The sequence below is a fragment of the Peromyscus leucopus genome, chromosome 2 (genome assembly GCF_004664715.2).
Source record: "Peromyscus leucopus breed LL Stock chromosome 2, UCI_PerLeu_2.1, whole genome shotgun sequence".
NCBI classification, from domain to species: domain Eukaryota; kingdom Metazoa; phylum Chordata; class Mammalia; order Rodentia; family Cricetidae; genus Peromyscus; species Peromyscus leucopus.
The window spans coordinates 53,546,521-53,563,026 of NC_051064.1; positions in this window are offsets into that span (position 1 = coordinate 53,546,521).

Here is a 16,506-nt window from a genome sequence, read left to right on the forward strand (position 1 = left end):
CAGTAACATTCAGAGTTGGTAACAATACTTTCTCATGGGTGGATTCCGAGCTGTCTTCCTGTTTGTGGAAGCTTTTGGGGGAGGGGTCCCTTTTAAACTTCTTAGTAGGTGCGTTCGTTTCTTACTCCTTGGTTTCTGTTCTGACGACGCCAGCAGTCAGGAGTTTGAACAAGACGTTTGGTGGGAAATACGGTATAACATCTTGCAGAGGGCTGGAGTTTGGATCCCAGCACCCACATTGGATGGCTCACAACCACCTGTAACTCCAGCTCCAGGGGGAGCTGATACCTCTGACCTCCAAGGACACCAGCCCTTCTCTGCATATGCTCCCTCATAATTAAAAATAAAATAAATCCTAACCAATGCACATAAAATCAAATTAAAAAATAAAATAACTCTTTAAAACAATTTAAAAAGGTGTGTGTGTGCGCGTGCACACACGTGTGCATTGTTGTCCTTAGGGAAAGTTTGCAGTACTGATCTCATGAGGCATTTGAACTGTCATCTTAAGGGTGGGAGTCAAGATTTGGCACAGGGTTGGAGTAAAGAGCACTCCTTGCCTTCACTCCTGCCATGATGGACAGACTGTAACCTTGAACTGTGAGCGAAAATAAACACTTTCTCCCTTAAGTCACTTTTGTCAGAGTATTTAATTTAATTTAATTTAATTTAATTTAATTTAATTTTATTTTATTTTATTTTATTTATTTTGAGACAGGGTTTCTCTGTGTAGTTTTGGTGCCTGTCCTGGATCTCGTTCTGTAGACCAGCTGGCCTCAAACTCAGATCCACCTGGCTCTGCCTCCCGAGTGCTGGGATTAAAGGCGTATTTTATGACAGCAACAGAAAAGAACCCAAGACGCCCCACCTCTTCCCTGTAGTTCTGAGCTATGTGGGGTTGGAGGAGTAGGGACAATGAGACGGTCTCTCACTTTCTGGGAGCACACTCACAGGAGCAGGGCAAATCTAGAGAAATACACCTCTCAGAGTCCCCAAGGGCTGCCCAGACCCACATAGCCATCATCTAACTCCACTCCTCCTGGGGGTGAGCAAAGCCAAAAGAAAATTCTTTAAAATCAGATCCAATCTGATTTTGCACTTCTGGTTGCCAAGATTTTACCCCCCTGACCTGGCCGTTCCTGCCCCTCTCTTCTGTTGACCCATTTTCTATGTCCCATAGCTGCCGGGAATCAAGAGATGAAGACAGCCCCTTTCTACCATGCCCTCCCTATCTTGGCGACTGGGGGAGTTTTGAGGAGAGAGGTTGGTGCGCTCACAGAGAAGCAAGGGAAGTAGGGGTGAACGAGACCTGGAAAACAGGCCCAGAAGGCCTTGGTTACCAACCTGTCTGAGTTCACTGAGAAAACGTATAAAAATTATGTAAGAGGACTCACAAATAGGTAGAGAGGGACAATGGAGCCTGGGTTCATTGTGAGTCAGGCCCCGAGGCTGTGTTTGCTCAGGACACATGGTGTCTTGTCCTGTACTGCACTTTATGCAGCAGCTGGGGGACTCTAGAAAGGAAGTCACTCTGGGTTTAACACTGAGGTGATGTGATTTGCCGTGCTATAGTGTTGAAATAGTTCCCGTTTCTGAAGGTGACTGTTCTGGTCTGCTTATCTCAAGATATTTCATTCCTAGCATATCCTGTGGCTATTCTTGAGAACAAGTTAGAAACGGGTGAGTCTCCAAGAGCAGAGAGAACTGGGGGAACTCTCCTACAAGACGTAGGAAAGATTAGAGGGGAAAGGCTCTGAGGAAGACGGTTGCGGGAATGCTAGGCTCTTTTCTGTTTTCTCAGCCTTGGGGTATATAGTGTGATGGATTTAACTGTGGTCTGCATTTTTCTGGTCTTTCTTCCCCCTGTCCGTCTACTCATGTCTATATATTCACCAATCTTGACCCATTCTTTCCTCTTCCATGATTTTTTCACCTTTTAAAATATCTTCATCTCCATGTCCACTGATCAGTTATGACATTAACATTTGTTGATCCTTAAATGACAGGTGCCATGCTAAACACTTCAAATTGTCTCATGACAGCTCATGAAATAGATGGCTTGAGGGCTGTTTTGTTCATACAGGCCACTTCTCTTTCTCTTCTTTTCATTATCATATTTATTATTATTATTGACAGGGTTCTCACTGTGTAGCTCTGGCTGTCCTGGAACTCCTTGTGTAGACCAGGCTGGCTTTGAACTCACAGAGATTTGCCTGCCTTTGCCTCCCAAGTGCTGGAATTAAAGGTCTGCAACACTACATCTGGTTCTGACTTATTATTTTTGAGACAAGGTTTTGCTATGTGTTCTAGACTGGCTTTGAACTCATGGCAATCTTTATGCCTCAGTCTCTCCAGCGCTAGGATTATAGGAGTTTGCCGTTTTATGTGGTGGTGGTGGTGGTGGGAGCTATCAACCACAGTGCTGTGATCCCAGTATGCCAATCCCTGAACATTGTGATAAAGACCTGAGCATTTAACACAAGCATGACTAACCAGAGCTTTGCATGATATTTGAAGTTTGGATGCTGGAGGGCCAGTGTTTCAGATCGGACTCTATGAAAACTTAGACCTGACAAAGCACTGAGGCTGAAGAGGCTGAGTGTTCAGATCTGAACAGCCATCTGGATCAACCCTCTCTTCCCAGCTGTGGCTTGGGGACCATAGTAGGAGAGAAGTAGAAAGAGCGGCAGAGCTGGAGGATGGGGAGGAACACTGTGCAGCACAGTTTTCTGACCGTGAATGACGTGGCTAGCCCACTCATGAACGCACAGAAACAGTGGTTACCTGCATAAGACCTTCAAAAGATTCACTAGCCAAAATTCTGTCCCAGATGGGGTAGATGATGCCCAGCCACTCCCCACCCCCCACCCACTGAGGAGCTGTTGACGGTGGTAGCTGCCAGGGGAGGGGGAGTCACTGTTTTTGAAGGATGTGACCACTGGCAGGTTTCCCATGCTCTCCTGGATGGCCCCACACCTACACCCACATTAGCAGCACTAATTGGACCTGGGGGGTTATAAAAAAAAAAAAAGTTGGGAGGCAGATGTGTTGGAGGGCTATAAAGGAGCTGGAGGAAGGAAGTGAGGGTAGATATGATCATATTTTGTTGTACACCTGTACGGAATTCTCAAGAATAAAGAGAATTTTTTAAAAAATTGGGGCTCTAGAGAGACTGCCAAAGACCTGAGTTTGGTTCCCAGTATCCATGTCTGATGGTTCACAACTACTTGCAGCTCCAGCTCCAGGGGATCCATCACCTCTGACCTCTGAGAACATTCAAACACATGTGTCATAACCCCCTGTATACACAACTAAAAGGATAATAAAACTAGATCTAAAATAACCCCTTAGACCTGAGGTGTCTAGTGGCCATGTTTGCTGCTACTAGAAGAGCAGAAAATGACATTCTCCGACGGTAAGAATAAGACCCCCCCACAGAAAGCGTGAGGAGAGGGATGGAGGTAAGATGTGGAGGCGAGAAGACTCGAACCCTTGTGTGACTGGTGGTCAGGGTCTTTCCACACCCTTGGCTTCCTATCCAAAGAGTTGAAAATAGGAGCTCGCCCATGTTTGACAAGCAGGAAGGAAATTATTTAGACAAAGCAGTAGAAAAGATCAGAGTACATCGTAAGCGGGCAGTCAGCCACTTGAGTGAAGATCCTCAAGGGCCCCGATTCTTTTTTAAAAAAATTTTATTTTTATTTCATGTGCATTGGTGTTCTTGCCTGCATGTATGTCTGTGTGAGGGTGTTGGACCCCCTGGAAGTGGAGTTACAAGAGAGTTATAAACTGCCATGTGGGTACTGGGAATTGAACCCAGTGCTCTTAACCACTGAGCCATCTCCCCAGCCTAAGGGCCCCAGTTCTTATTTGGGGCTTCTTTTTCTGGGGTTAAAGAGGAGTTTGGGCCAGGCGGCAGTGGAGCACACCTTTAATCCCAGCACTCGGGAGGCAGAGCTAGGTGGATCTCTGAGTTCGAGGCCAGCCTTATCTACAGAGCGAGATCCAGGACAGGCACCAAAACTACACAGAGAAACCCTGTCTCGAAAAAACAAAAACAAAAACAAAGAGGAGTTTGGTCACAAGGGGCACAGTGAAGGTGCTTTTCTTTTGTTACTGGTAGATTATGTCATGTAATCATTTTCCTGCTGCACATGACCGTTCCCATAATGCCCTGACTTTACTCATATGCACAGCCAATTACACATAGGAGGAAGAGAGTAAATAGGTTATTCTCCCTAAGTTTACTTGAAGACAACATTTTGACTTATTTCACATTCTACTCAAACTAATTCAGACTGGATCAACCTTTCTATCTTCAAACCAGGTACACTGGTGATATAGTTGAATGAATAGAAACGTCTAAATTTGATTGTTACCAGGACCTGAGAAATCTACTCTATTGTTCAGAGAGGGAGGTGGACAGGTGAAGCTCTGAGGGTATTCTGGAGTAGCTAGGTATATTGGAGAGGGATGTATGTGTATAGTACATGCATGTAAAGGAGCTAAGCTACCAAGCACATTATTACAAGGGGGAGGGCTATTCCATAACCCAAATGAAGTCCTAGGTTACTAAATTATTTCCTGTGCATGCCTGTTTCACCTGGATCCCATCAGGGCTAAAGGCCATCTCCCCCCCCCCCCCCCCCCCCCCCCCCCCCCCCCCGCCTCCCCCAACCCCAGGCCTAAGATTTATTTTTTTTTTAAAATTGTGTGTGTGTGTGTGTGTGTGTGTGTGTGTGTGTGTGTGTGTGTGTGCCTGTGGAACCCAGAGAGTATATCAGAGCCCCTGGAGCTGTAGTTACAGGAGATTGTGAGTCACCTGACCTTGGTGCTGAGACTGCACTCAGATCTTCTGCAAGAGCAGTACGTGCTCTTAACCAGCGCCATCTCTCCAGTCCTGAAGACACTCCTCTAACAGATCTAGTTCCGTGACGTGACAAACTTAACTTTTTTTCAGTCCTCCTGTCTCTGTTTCCTGAGGGCTTGGGACTGCACATCACCGTGCTCTTGACTCAGGTCCGTGTTTTGAAATGTTACTATCCCAGTGCTTGCCTAGCATGCATGAAGCCCTGGTTTTGATCTCTTCCACCACAAAAACTGGGCATGGTAGCTTTTAGTCCCATGGTTGGGATCTGGAGAAGCAGGAGAACCAGGAGTTCAAGCCCGTCCTCCACTACATAGTGAGTTTCAGATCCATGTGAGATCCTGTCTCAAAGGCCAAACAAGCAATGAAGACAAACTACAATAACCAGACAAAAAAATCCTCTACCCCAATTCTTCTTTAGGAAGGACTTCTTTTTATTTTATGTGTATGAGTGTTTTGCTTCATGTATAGATGCACACCACATGCATACAGAGCCATGGAGGCCAGCAAAGGGCATCAGAACCCCCAGAACTGGAGTTACAGATGACTGTGAGCCACCATGTAGATGCTGGGACACAAACCAGGGTCCTTTGTATGAGAAGTGCTTTTATCTCCCAAGCCATCTCTTCAGCCTCTCTATTTTTTTTAAATAGATTAATTTATTTATGTAATTTATGCATAGGGGTGTTTTGTCTGCATATACATAGGCACATCAGAAGAGGGCATTGAATCCCATGGGACTACAGTTATAGATGGTTGTGAGCTGCCATGTGGGTGCTGGGGATTGAACCTGGGTCCTCTGGAAGAACAGGCAGTACTCTTAACTGCTGAGCCATCTCTCCAGCCCCTATTTCAATTCTTATCCGTACTGTTCCAAACCTAAAGCTACTCTAGTAAGGAGCAAGACAATAAATGTAGAACTGAGCAAAACTTCCCAGCTGATAGGCTCCATTAGATCACATTCTTTTAAGTCAGTATGTGCTCTCCAAGTGCTTTCTCAAGGTATTTCTCCAAATATTCCTATTAGGAAAAAAGAATTGTCTTTGTATGATTGTGTGTGCAATTGTGTACATGTCTGTTTATGTCTGTATTGTGACTATACACTTAATACTTTTCTGGCATTCCCTTGATGTGAATATTTCTATATATGTATATATGCATACATATACATATATAGTATGTATATATTGTTAATATATATTGTGTGTATATAGCATATATGTGGTGAATATATACTGTGTGTATATATGTATATATACATACACACGTACATATAGAGCATGTATTTATTGTGTGTAAATATGTATACATTATATATATAAACATATACATACATAGCATGCATGTATTGTGAATATATACTGTGTGTATGCATGTATCTATATGTATATACATAGTATGTATATATTGTGCAATTATTTGTATAGTATATATGTGTGTATAGTATGTATATTATATAGCATGTACATATTAGTATGTATATATTGTGAATATATCTACAATATGTAGTCACATTGTGAGTATGTACCTACATATGTGTATGGAACCTTGTAGGGTCCTTTGGAGGTGTCAACACTCTTGAGTTAGAAGTTTCCTGCCTCACTCTCCTGAGTATGGAGATTACAGATGTGCACCACCTCACTGGGCTCTTCTTTTCTATTTTTAATTTACTACGACTCAAATTAACATAATAGAGTCACAATAACTTTTCACACATGTGCACACTGTGCACTGATGTGCACCCCCTTCTTCTCTGTGAGGTGGACTTCCACTCTCCTCCTCTTCCTAGATCCCTTCCCAGTCCCTAAATAACCTTCTTAATTTCTTCCTATTCTCCTTCCCCGTCCCTATTGTCCACCATTGCAAGATTTTGTTTGTGTTTTAGATGATGTCTCACTTTGTAGCCCAGGCTGGTCTGTACTCACTATGTAGTCCAGGGTAGCTTCAGGGTTACAATCCTCTTGCCACAACTTTTTTTTTGAAAGAAAGCCAGGAGTGGTGGCTCATTTCTCTCTCTTCTCTCTCTCTCTCTCTTCTCTCTCTCTCTCTCTCTCTCTCTCTCTAATAATAATGTATTTAACTTTATGTGCCTTGGTGTGAAGGTATCAGATCCCCTGGAACTGAACAGTTGTGAGCTGCCGTATGGGTGCTGGGAATTGAACCCGGGTCCTCAGGCCGAGCCATCTTCCTAGTTCCTTGCCTCACCGTCTAAGTGCTGGTCTTATAGATGATCTGTGCCCATTCTGTACTTCTTCAAGATTGACCTACAGTTTTCCTAACTGGATGAGCACAAGTGGTGTTGGTTTTTCTGTGCCCGGCTTGTGTCTCTTGACATAAGAATCTGAGGATGCTTTTTCAATTCATCTCTCTGTGAGGCTCAGCTCCTCAGGACCTGCAGGGGACGTTACATGCCCAGGAAAAGGAGGACATAGGACTGGCTTGAGATCTCAACTTTGAGGCCTGCAGAGGGAGTCTGGTGAATAGGCTAACTTTCTAGCCTGGGGAACCATGGCTCTGGCCGAAAATATGAGGATGTAATATTCCAGAAAGGATTGGAAATGAGCAGGAGACCAAATGACTCAGCTTCTGAAACTCCCTGACCCTGGGGAGGGGTCCATTTTTCTTCCCATGCTTCCCCAAATCGGATCACGTCCAGAGGGTCGTGGCTCAGGCCCAGGGGCAGAGCTTGGCCCTGTAGGCCCCGAGTGGGTGGAACATGGCTCGAGTTCCAGGAGAGCTGGGACACAAGGAGAGGGGAAGTCTTGAGCAACAACAGCTCAGCCCCCCTTCCCTGTCTCCCACCCTCTGGAACTTGAGTAATGTCATGGCCGGAGTTTGTTTTTTAATACCTTCCTCCGTCAGGGCTTGTTATCTAAGCCACTCTGAGCCCCGGGGTGCTTGGGTTTGGACTGAGTTTGCTTGGGAGACATTCAGGAAACTGGGCCCCTGGAACAAAGCAGAAGTGAATCGTTCAGCTAGAGATGCGGAGTTCTGGACTAGAGAGAGGCAGGGGAGGTGAGTGAGGGCGGGAGCTTGGACAGTGAGTGGTGCCCTGGGAAGATGGACTAGAGAGGTGAGCGCATACAGACTCAGAGGAGAGACAAAGGGCTTGTGCTTCTCCCAAGGTAGGTAAGGAGCTGGAGCCGGGGTGGTGAGAAAGAATGCCGGAGCTGAGGGCTGAGAGAGCTATTTCTGGTCAGATTCCTGGGGGTGGAGCCAGAGGATGGCTAACCCAAGGCTGGAAAGCAAGTGCCCGGACTATTTGGCTTTTAAGAGAGCAGTGGGTTCAGTACTGCAACGGCCCTGAAAGGGAGAGAGGCTTAGTTCAGGGAACCGAAGAAGCTGCACAGACTCCAGAGACAAATTAGAGTAAGAGACCCATGACTTTAGCCCACTGCAGAGGGAGAAACAGACGGCTGAGCCGGGGAAACAGAGATCGACGTCTGGCTTCCAGGCTGTGGAGCCAACTGCCTATTTGGGTTTTCTTCTTGGCATTCTGACAGATGTCTAATTCCAAAACCAACATCTAGATTCTCAACACTTCTCTCCCAGCTTGTCTCCTACCCCAGTCTCTGAGAATGTCACCGCCATCCTGCCGGTCGCTCAGGCCTGAAGACTTCTGCTATCCTGGGTTTTCTGTTTCCTTCATGCTTCATAAATAGAAGCTCTGCACTCAGTCTGTTGCTCCGTCTCATATGTACGTCTTTTCCAATCACTCCCTCGTGGGTTAGACCAGTGTCAACTCCTTCCGAGCTGCGACTCTGCCTTCCTCTCTCTTTCCTATTATCCATTTTCCAGGCCACCAAGGGGATCTTTTAAAACTTTAAACACGGCCATGTTACTCCTTGGCTGCAATCTTTCACAGCACTTAATATCAGATCTTCATTCCTTCCTGTAACCTGCAAAGTCACAGGTCACGTGACTCTGACCTCCTAGTCTCAACTCACTTCATATCCTCTCTTCCTTGTCTAGTAGGCCCCGGCCATAGCGGTCACTTCTCTTTTGTGACTGGCTTTTGTTTTTGTCATTAGCTTTAAAAACTCCTCAAGAGTGTCCCCTGGGCATTCGGTTCTAATGGTAACAGTGGAATTGGTGGCAGTGTCTTTGCCCTTGAACTCAGCAGTGTGTGAAGTATCTGCGGCCAATTGCCATGCAATAAAAGATTGTTAGAAGAAAGTAACAAACACCCACTAAGCTCTAGGATGGTTTCAGAACTCATAACTATAGATAGCTTTTCTTTTTTTAAATGACAGGGTCTCACTATGTAGTTCTGGCTGATCTGGAACTCACTGTGTAGATCTGGCTGTCCTTGAACTCACAGATATCTGCCTGATAGCAGCGCTCTTGCCCGAGTGCTGGGATTAGAGGCGTGCGCCACACATCCCACCTGCTGTAGCTTTTTAACTCAGTTTTTTCTTCTCCCCCTGAGCTTGTACTTGCTTGATTCTCCTTTTCTCCCATCATCCTTTGCTCCATTCTTGAATGTGGCTTTTTATGGTGGCATTATTACTCCCACCAAGACTCTGATTCAGTGCTTTCCCTGGGAGTTGTTCTCTTGATGTTAAGCATGGTCATGTGACTCACTTCTGCTAAAATAAAAAAAATGTGAGCAAAAGTGGCATGTGTCACTTGTGATCAAAAACGTTTAGGAAAATGTTCTCCCTTGCCACCCTTCTCAACTGATCATGGGAACTTGTGTTGAGATGAAGGGGGCGTGCAGAAAGATCAAAGCAGCTCGGAATGTGGCGCGACCACATGGAGCACAGCTGTGCTAAGTGCTTGCCTGGGCCCAGAGTGGCTCAGTGTTTGTGTAGGAATAGAGTTTTGTTGTGTTAAAGTGCTTAGATTTGGGTGTCGCCTGGTAGCGCAGCGTAACTCAATCTATGCTGCCAATCAGGGGCAGTTTGGTGCTTACAGAATAGACAGGTGATCACAAGAAAGCTGGCGAGGAATGAATGTCGCCTAAGATCTTAGAGTTGGATAGTGCTGTAGACCGAATCATACCCACCCTGGATTCATATGATGGAAACTTATTCTCAGGGCAACCATATCTAGAGACAGGACCTTAATCATCTCCATTCAAGAGGTGGAGACGGGAGGATTAGGAGTTCAAGGCCACCCTCAACTATATAGTGAGTTTGGGGTGAGCCTAGGCAAATGAGACCCTGTCTCCAAGACAGAGAGACAGACAGACAGACAGACAGACAGACAAAAAACAGAGTTAAATGAAGTCATAAAGATGGGAACACCAATCCAATGGGAGTGTGAGCCTATCAGAAAATACCCCCCCCCCGTCACACACACACACACACACAGAGAGAGAGACAGACAGAGAGAGAGAGAGAGAGAAGAGAGAGAGAGAGAGAGAGAGGAGAGGAATGAGAAGGTTCCAAAGTGGCTAGGAAAAGAGCCTTCATCAGAAACCATATTGGTACCATGATATTGGATTTTCAGTCTCTAACATTGTGAGAAAATAAATTTCTATTGTTTAAGCTGCCATGTCTATGGTGTGTGTGTGTGTGTTTTAATGATAACCTGAGCTGACCAGGACAGACATGTTAGTTACTAAGGTTCTGAGTTGTGTGTCTTTGGGAATGCAGTTTTTGGTTGTGCCAGTGGAGGTGGTACTATGTTAAGCTTTTAACTCTAAGGATGGGGAAGTAAGATGTACACCAATGTAGGGTAGCCATTTTCCTTTCTCACTGCCCGCAGACCTCACCTTTTTGATGTCTGCGGACTCGCCCACTCTGTTAGCCTTGGTTACTGCTGGAGCTTGCTTTGCACCGTAGAATCCAAGAGCAACACACTCCAGCTCCTTTGCAGTTGAGATGCAGACACATAGCATAGGCTTTGCTAATCAGGAAAACCTCTCAAGGGCCGTGGATAGACAGCTAGACCTGATGAAAAGGAGCAGGGTCATCAGAGAATCTATTTGGGAGGTGGTAGGAGTGGTGATAGAAATAATGTCCATCTTACAGGGGCAACTGAAGCTACAATACAGAGATGGGACAGCCAGAAGGCTCTTCATCTCACAAGTGGAGGATCTGTCCACCATCTGTCTGTCCACCCACTCACCCACCCACCCACCCACCCACCCACCCATCCATCTATCCATCTACCTACCTACCTACCTATCATCTGTCTATCTATTTATCTCTGTTATCTATCTATCTCTGGGATAAGTTAAGTACATGTGCTACCACTGAACTATTCCCCTGGTCCATCTATTTAAAAACATCACACCAAACTAACAGAGTGATGAACGAAAAGTGTTTGTCTTCCTATCTTGAAAAAATTTGCTTTCACAACAACTTGAAGGCCAAATTTGAGTTTGGAATCCTTGGATCCTGGAAGTTCCGTGATGAAATGAGTTTCAGCTCACCTTCTGTTGCTAATAACACACAACCACACACTGGTTAAGTTAGGAAGAAGGGAGGTTTGTTTGGGTGTATCGTTCTAGTCTGAGGTTGAAGGTCCATATCTGGTGATGGCTTTCTTACTGTGGTGACACCAAGCACCAAGGTGCCACACAGCAATAGACAGATTTCCCTGGTCTCTCTCTTTCTGACAAAGCCACTACAATCCAATCATTGGGCTTAACCTTGCTGACCTTATCCAACCCTGAATCACCTCACAAGGGCCTCTGTGGTGGTGCTTCATGCCGTTGAATGTGACCTCTTAAAAGGAAAGAGAGAGGGGTCACCAGGTCCCGTCTCCCTGGTCCCTGCCTCCTGGTGTGAGCAGACTGCCAGGTGGCTTCGCTCCCTCGGAACAGAGGATGACTTCAGCTGTTTACTCGGTTCTGTGTTCGTGAGTGTATTTCCTTAATTTATTCCCTAATAAATTCCCCAATACTCCTTAAGCAGACTCCTGTGGATTTCCCGCTTTAGGCCTCACTGTTTTGATTGTCTCTGTCTTCTCATCAGTCAATGAGAATTAAATTTCTACATGAGTTTCATAGGAAACCATACCCAAGCCATTGAGAGTGAGAAGGGAAGGCCAGTTCTCACCCTCGACTTGTTCTCTTCCTACTTGATTTCCTATCTTATTCTGTTTAAGGGTCTCATAATCCCGAGGGCAAACATTCCAGCCCCATACTTCAGTGCAAGCTCCATATTCCTCACGCATAGCTGCTTCTTGGCCACCCTCTGGACTAGTGTTGGACACCAGTGACATGGTCCATCCTAGGAAGGACAGAAGAAGCTGCTTCCAGGGGCAGAGAATTCCCTGTTTTTTAGTCTTTGAAATGTTGATCAAGAAAGAGAAACATGGGATGTGAGTGGGCATGCTGTTGACCCTGGGGACTCTTTATCTTTGTTTAGAAATATGACTAGAGGAAGGTCAAGGCACCACACTGTCCCAGAGAGCTGCCTTGATTTGTCCTAACTGTAGCGCATGACTGGAGAGTGGTCTTCCTGGATCCCCCATCTTGTGATCTTCTGCATCTTCCCAGGGCCTCCCCACCCCCACTTCTGTTTAAATCTGCCAGTGGGCGTCAGTGGCTTGCAAGTACTCCTAGTGATGCATTAATTTGCATTTTAGAAGCAGGAGGCACTCCATGAAGCCTGAGACCATATTCATTTAGCCCATTATTGGGTTATTAGCAAGCAGGACAGTGTTTGGTATGAGTAAATATTCTGGGCTGCAGCCAGTAGCAAAGCAGTACTTTAATGAAAAGAGGTTTGGTAGGACCCTGTATGACGACAGCTGAGACTACTGGAGGCCCTACTTAACATGAAGAGTCATACTCTGACCCTCAGCGCTGCCACACTGGGAGGTGTCGTGTACGTAGGCTATAGAGAAAGTGGTGGTCCTGGAACTGAACAGCATTTCTGTCCTTCCATGTCAGGCTTGTGTGTTTCTGATGGTGATAAGATTTCTGAGGGAAGTGGTGGCCTGGTGATGATGGGGAGAACTTGACATTAATGGTGGCCCTGTCATTGATGAGGATACAATAGGTACTGGGACTTCTTGTTAAGGTTGGGTGTTCTCAAATTCTGACAAGAAAGGCTGGCTTTCTTTTGGGGAGGATCCTTGAAATAACTGTCTGATGGGCATGCAATTGCGGGGACTGAGGTGTTGATGGAAATAGGCTCAGACTTCAGGGATGGAGAGTCTGAGATCCAAAGCTCCGGGGGATCCAACTGACCTAGAACTCTAATGTCCCTGCAGCTGGTATTAAAGGTTTCCCACCTCACCAGGCGGTGGTGGGGTGGTGGTGCACGTCTTTAATCCCAGCACTCGGAAGGTAGAGGCAGGCAGATCTCTGTGAATTTGAGGCCAGCCTGGGCTACAGAGTGAGTTCCAGGAAAGGCTCCAAAGCCACACAGATAAACCTTGCCTAAAAACAAAAAAAAAACAAAAACAAAAACAAAAACAAACAAACAGACAGACAGACAAAGGCTTCCCAACTCTACGAGGTTGGAGACCAGGATGGCTCATGTTTTCTTCTCATGGAGCCAAAGGAAAGACCCCAAAGTTCTAGGCACAGAAACACAAAGGTCTCTCTGGTCCTCAGAGGCTCTTCCTGCATCCTGTCCTCTGCCTGCCTGCTTAAAACCCTTCAGGAAACAGAAGTTGTCCTTTCAAATGTGTCTTTCCGGAGACTCACTTCACTGCCTTCACCGAATACTTTGCTGTTCAGACTGGGCCTTGGCAGGTTAGCGCAGAGACCCTCAGTCCCCTGGCCCATCAGAGAGCTGGCCCTGCCCCTTTCCAGAAACCCTACACACAGAACCCCTAGTCCTCTGAACCCCCAACTCTGCCCTTCCATTTTCCTCTCCTTTAGCATCCCCAGGCCCTGGTCTCTCACTCCTCTCTCTTATTCCTTGGGAATATGGAGCGGGCGGGGGGGGGGGGGGGTGGGGCGGGGGGCGGGGTACTGCAGCCTAGTCCCGCATTCCATTGTGCTGACGTCAGACATGAGGGAAGCTGATGCCTGAGCAGATTTCCTCTTTGAAGCCCTGGAGAATCTCACTGCCCTTCTGCTGGAGAGTGTCAAGAGGATGGCTGCTCCCCAGGGGCCATTTCTATTTCTGAGTTCAAGCACTGCCTGGGTCTTCCAGCTTCACTTCTGGTTGTTTTTCCCACTTGGTCCTTCTTAGCAAGGCAAGCCTTTCTACCCCATCTAGACCGCACAGCCCTTTGGCCCTCAGGCAGACTTGGGCTTCAGTCCCAGCATTGCTACTTACTGCTTTTGTGGACTTGAGTGCTCACTTTGCTTCTCTGCACCACAGTTCCCCCATATACACAACAGCAGTAATGATACCTACCTCATAGGCTATTTGAGGAGACAATGATAGATAATGCAGACAAAGGCCTGGGCTTGGAGACTGGTACCTGGCCACCAGGTGGAAGTAAGTGGTTAAACCTTTGGATCTGGTCCCATCGTACTGTTCTCCATTTTCGTCCAGGGGGTGGCCAATTCAGAAAGATGGGATGTGCAGCATTCTGGAACCAAACTGCCCTGCTGGAACCCCAGCTCTGCCGTTTTCTAGCTGTCTAGCTTGAGCAAGTTACCTCCTTTCTGGTCCTCTTTTTTTTTTTCTTCCACCTGCAGCATGAGATTGGTCTTATTCCCTACACCAGTGCCTACACCCAGAAAGCTCCAGGGGTGAACGTTCATCCATGTGAACAAAGTCTGGGGGAGAGGGCATCTAGGAAGTCTGGTGTATGGAGAAATGCCCGTTCTTGGAGGAAACTCCCCAGTTGGAAATCTTGCTGCTTTGTAAGACTATTTCCAAGACTTTCTGCTGATTCTGAATTTCCCGGAGGGTAGAGGAAGGGGGTGGCATGGGGTGGGGGCTTGCCGAGAAGTTGAACCCGAGATTATCAAAACCGTATGGAGGTGGCTCCGGCCAAACACTCAATCCCACAACAGATGCAGCTCCGACTGCCTTGGGAACCGGATGTGTGCTGTGTGCTGCGTGTTCCGTGTGTGTGTGTGTGTGTGTGTGTGTGTGTGTGTGTGTGTGTGTGTGTTAGGAAAGACTATGCTTGATTTAATTTTCTTGTTAATCAAGTATGTGTTGGGGCTTATTCTGTGTTAGCCATGCAAAGCAGTGTTGGCAGCGGAGATGGACAAGGCTCAGTCTCTTCCCCGGGGAATTCTCAGCAGACATTAATGGCAGGAAACTTTCTCTGAAAAGGCTGGGGGCTCCCTGAGCAAGGATGTTAGGTACCTTTGGGAGAGAGTAGCTTCAGGGACCCTGGGCCTTCGGGGACCATGAGCCTTTATGGCAGAAGATATCGATCCGCTTCAGGCCTTGAGCCTGCGGCAGGTTCTGTGCGCCCCAGGGAGGAAAGTGTCTATGCAGAGTTGTATGAAGCCTCGATGTCCTGCTTAGGGAGCTAGGAGTCCACGATTCCTGTCAGAGAGCTGCCATCTTTGCCACTGTCAGAGACAGGCGGGCAGGTCGTCCTCACCAGTGAATTCTAGACAAACCGGAGACAAATGGAGCCACTGTGCTGAGAATGTCTGGGCAGGAGGAGGCAAGCCCCCGATTTCTAGAGAGAGAAGAGAATAAGACCCGGTGCTAAGGCGGGGGTGGGGGTGGGGTGAGGCAGAGGAAGCGAAGATGGCAGGTAGTGGCTGGAGGACGGGGAAGGTTATATACCTGTTTCTTATGGGGTGTTCATGCCCTAAATTCTGAATTTCCCAGGCTTTCCTCGTCAAGCAGGAGACTGCTTGATACAAGGCATGCCACCAGCTCCTAGGTTTTTTTCTTCCTTAGCCTCCAGAAAATAGCCCCTGGGGTCCTAAGAAGTGGGAAGATTTCTAGGTATGCGGCTGTTGGGGAAGCCTGTACCAAGTTGAAGGTTTAGTGTGAGAGCTGAAGATCCAGGAGTCAAGTCTTTTGAAGGACTCAACAATCAAGTGCTATGGGATGTCCTGTACGTTGTGAATAAATAAAACTCTGATTGGCCAGTGGCCAGGCAAGAAGGATAGGGTAGGCGGAACAAGGAGGAAAAGAATTCAGGGAGGTAGAAGGCTGAGGCAGAGAGATACAGCCGCCACCATGACAAGTGGGATGTAAGGTACCGGTAAGCCACGAGCTACGTGGCAACTTATAGACTAATAGACATGGGTTAATTTAAGATATAAGAACTAGATAACAAGAAGCCTGTTTTGGCCATACAGTTTGTAAGCAACATAAGTCTCTGTGTGTTTACTTGGTTGGGTCTGAGCAGCTGCGGGACTGGCGGGTGAGAGAGATTTGTCCTGACCGTGAGCCAGGCAGGAAAACTCTAGCTACAATCAGGCCCTTCCCTGCTACTGGACACAGGGCACTGGAGTCCTGGTCAGGCCCTTCCCTGCTACTGGACACAGGGCACTGGAGTCCTGGTCAGGTCCTTCCCTGCTACTGGACACAGGGCACTGGAGTCCTGGTCAGGCCCTTCCCTGCTACTGGACACAGGGCACTGGAGTCCTGGTCAGGCCTTCCCTGCTACTGGACACAGGGCACTGGAGCCCTGGTCAGGTCCTTCCCTGCTACTGGACACAGGGCACTGGAGCCCTGGTCAGGCCCTTCCCTGCTACTGGACACAGGGCACTGGAGCCCTGGTCAGGTCCTTCCCTGCTACTGGACACAGGGCACTGGAGCCCTGGTCAGGTCCTTCCCTGCTACTGGACACAGGGC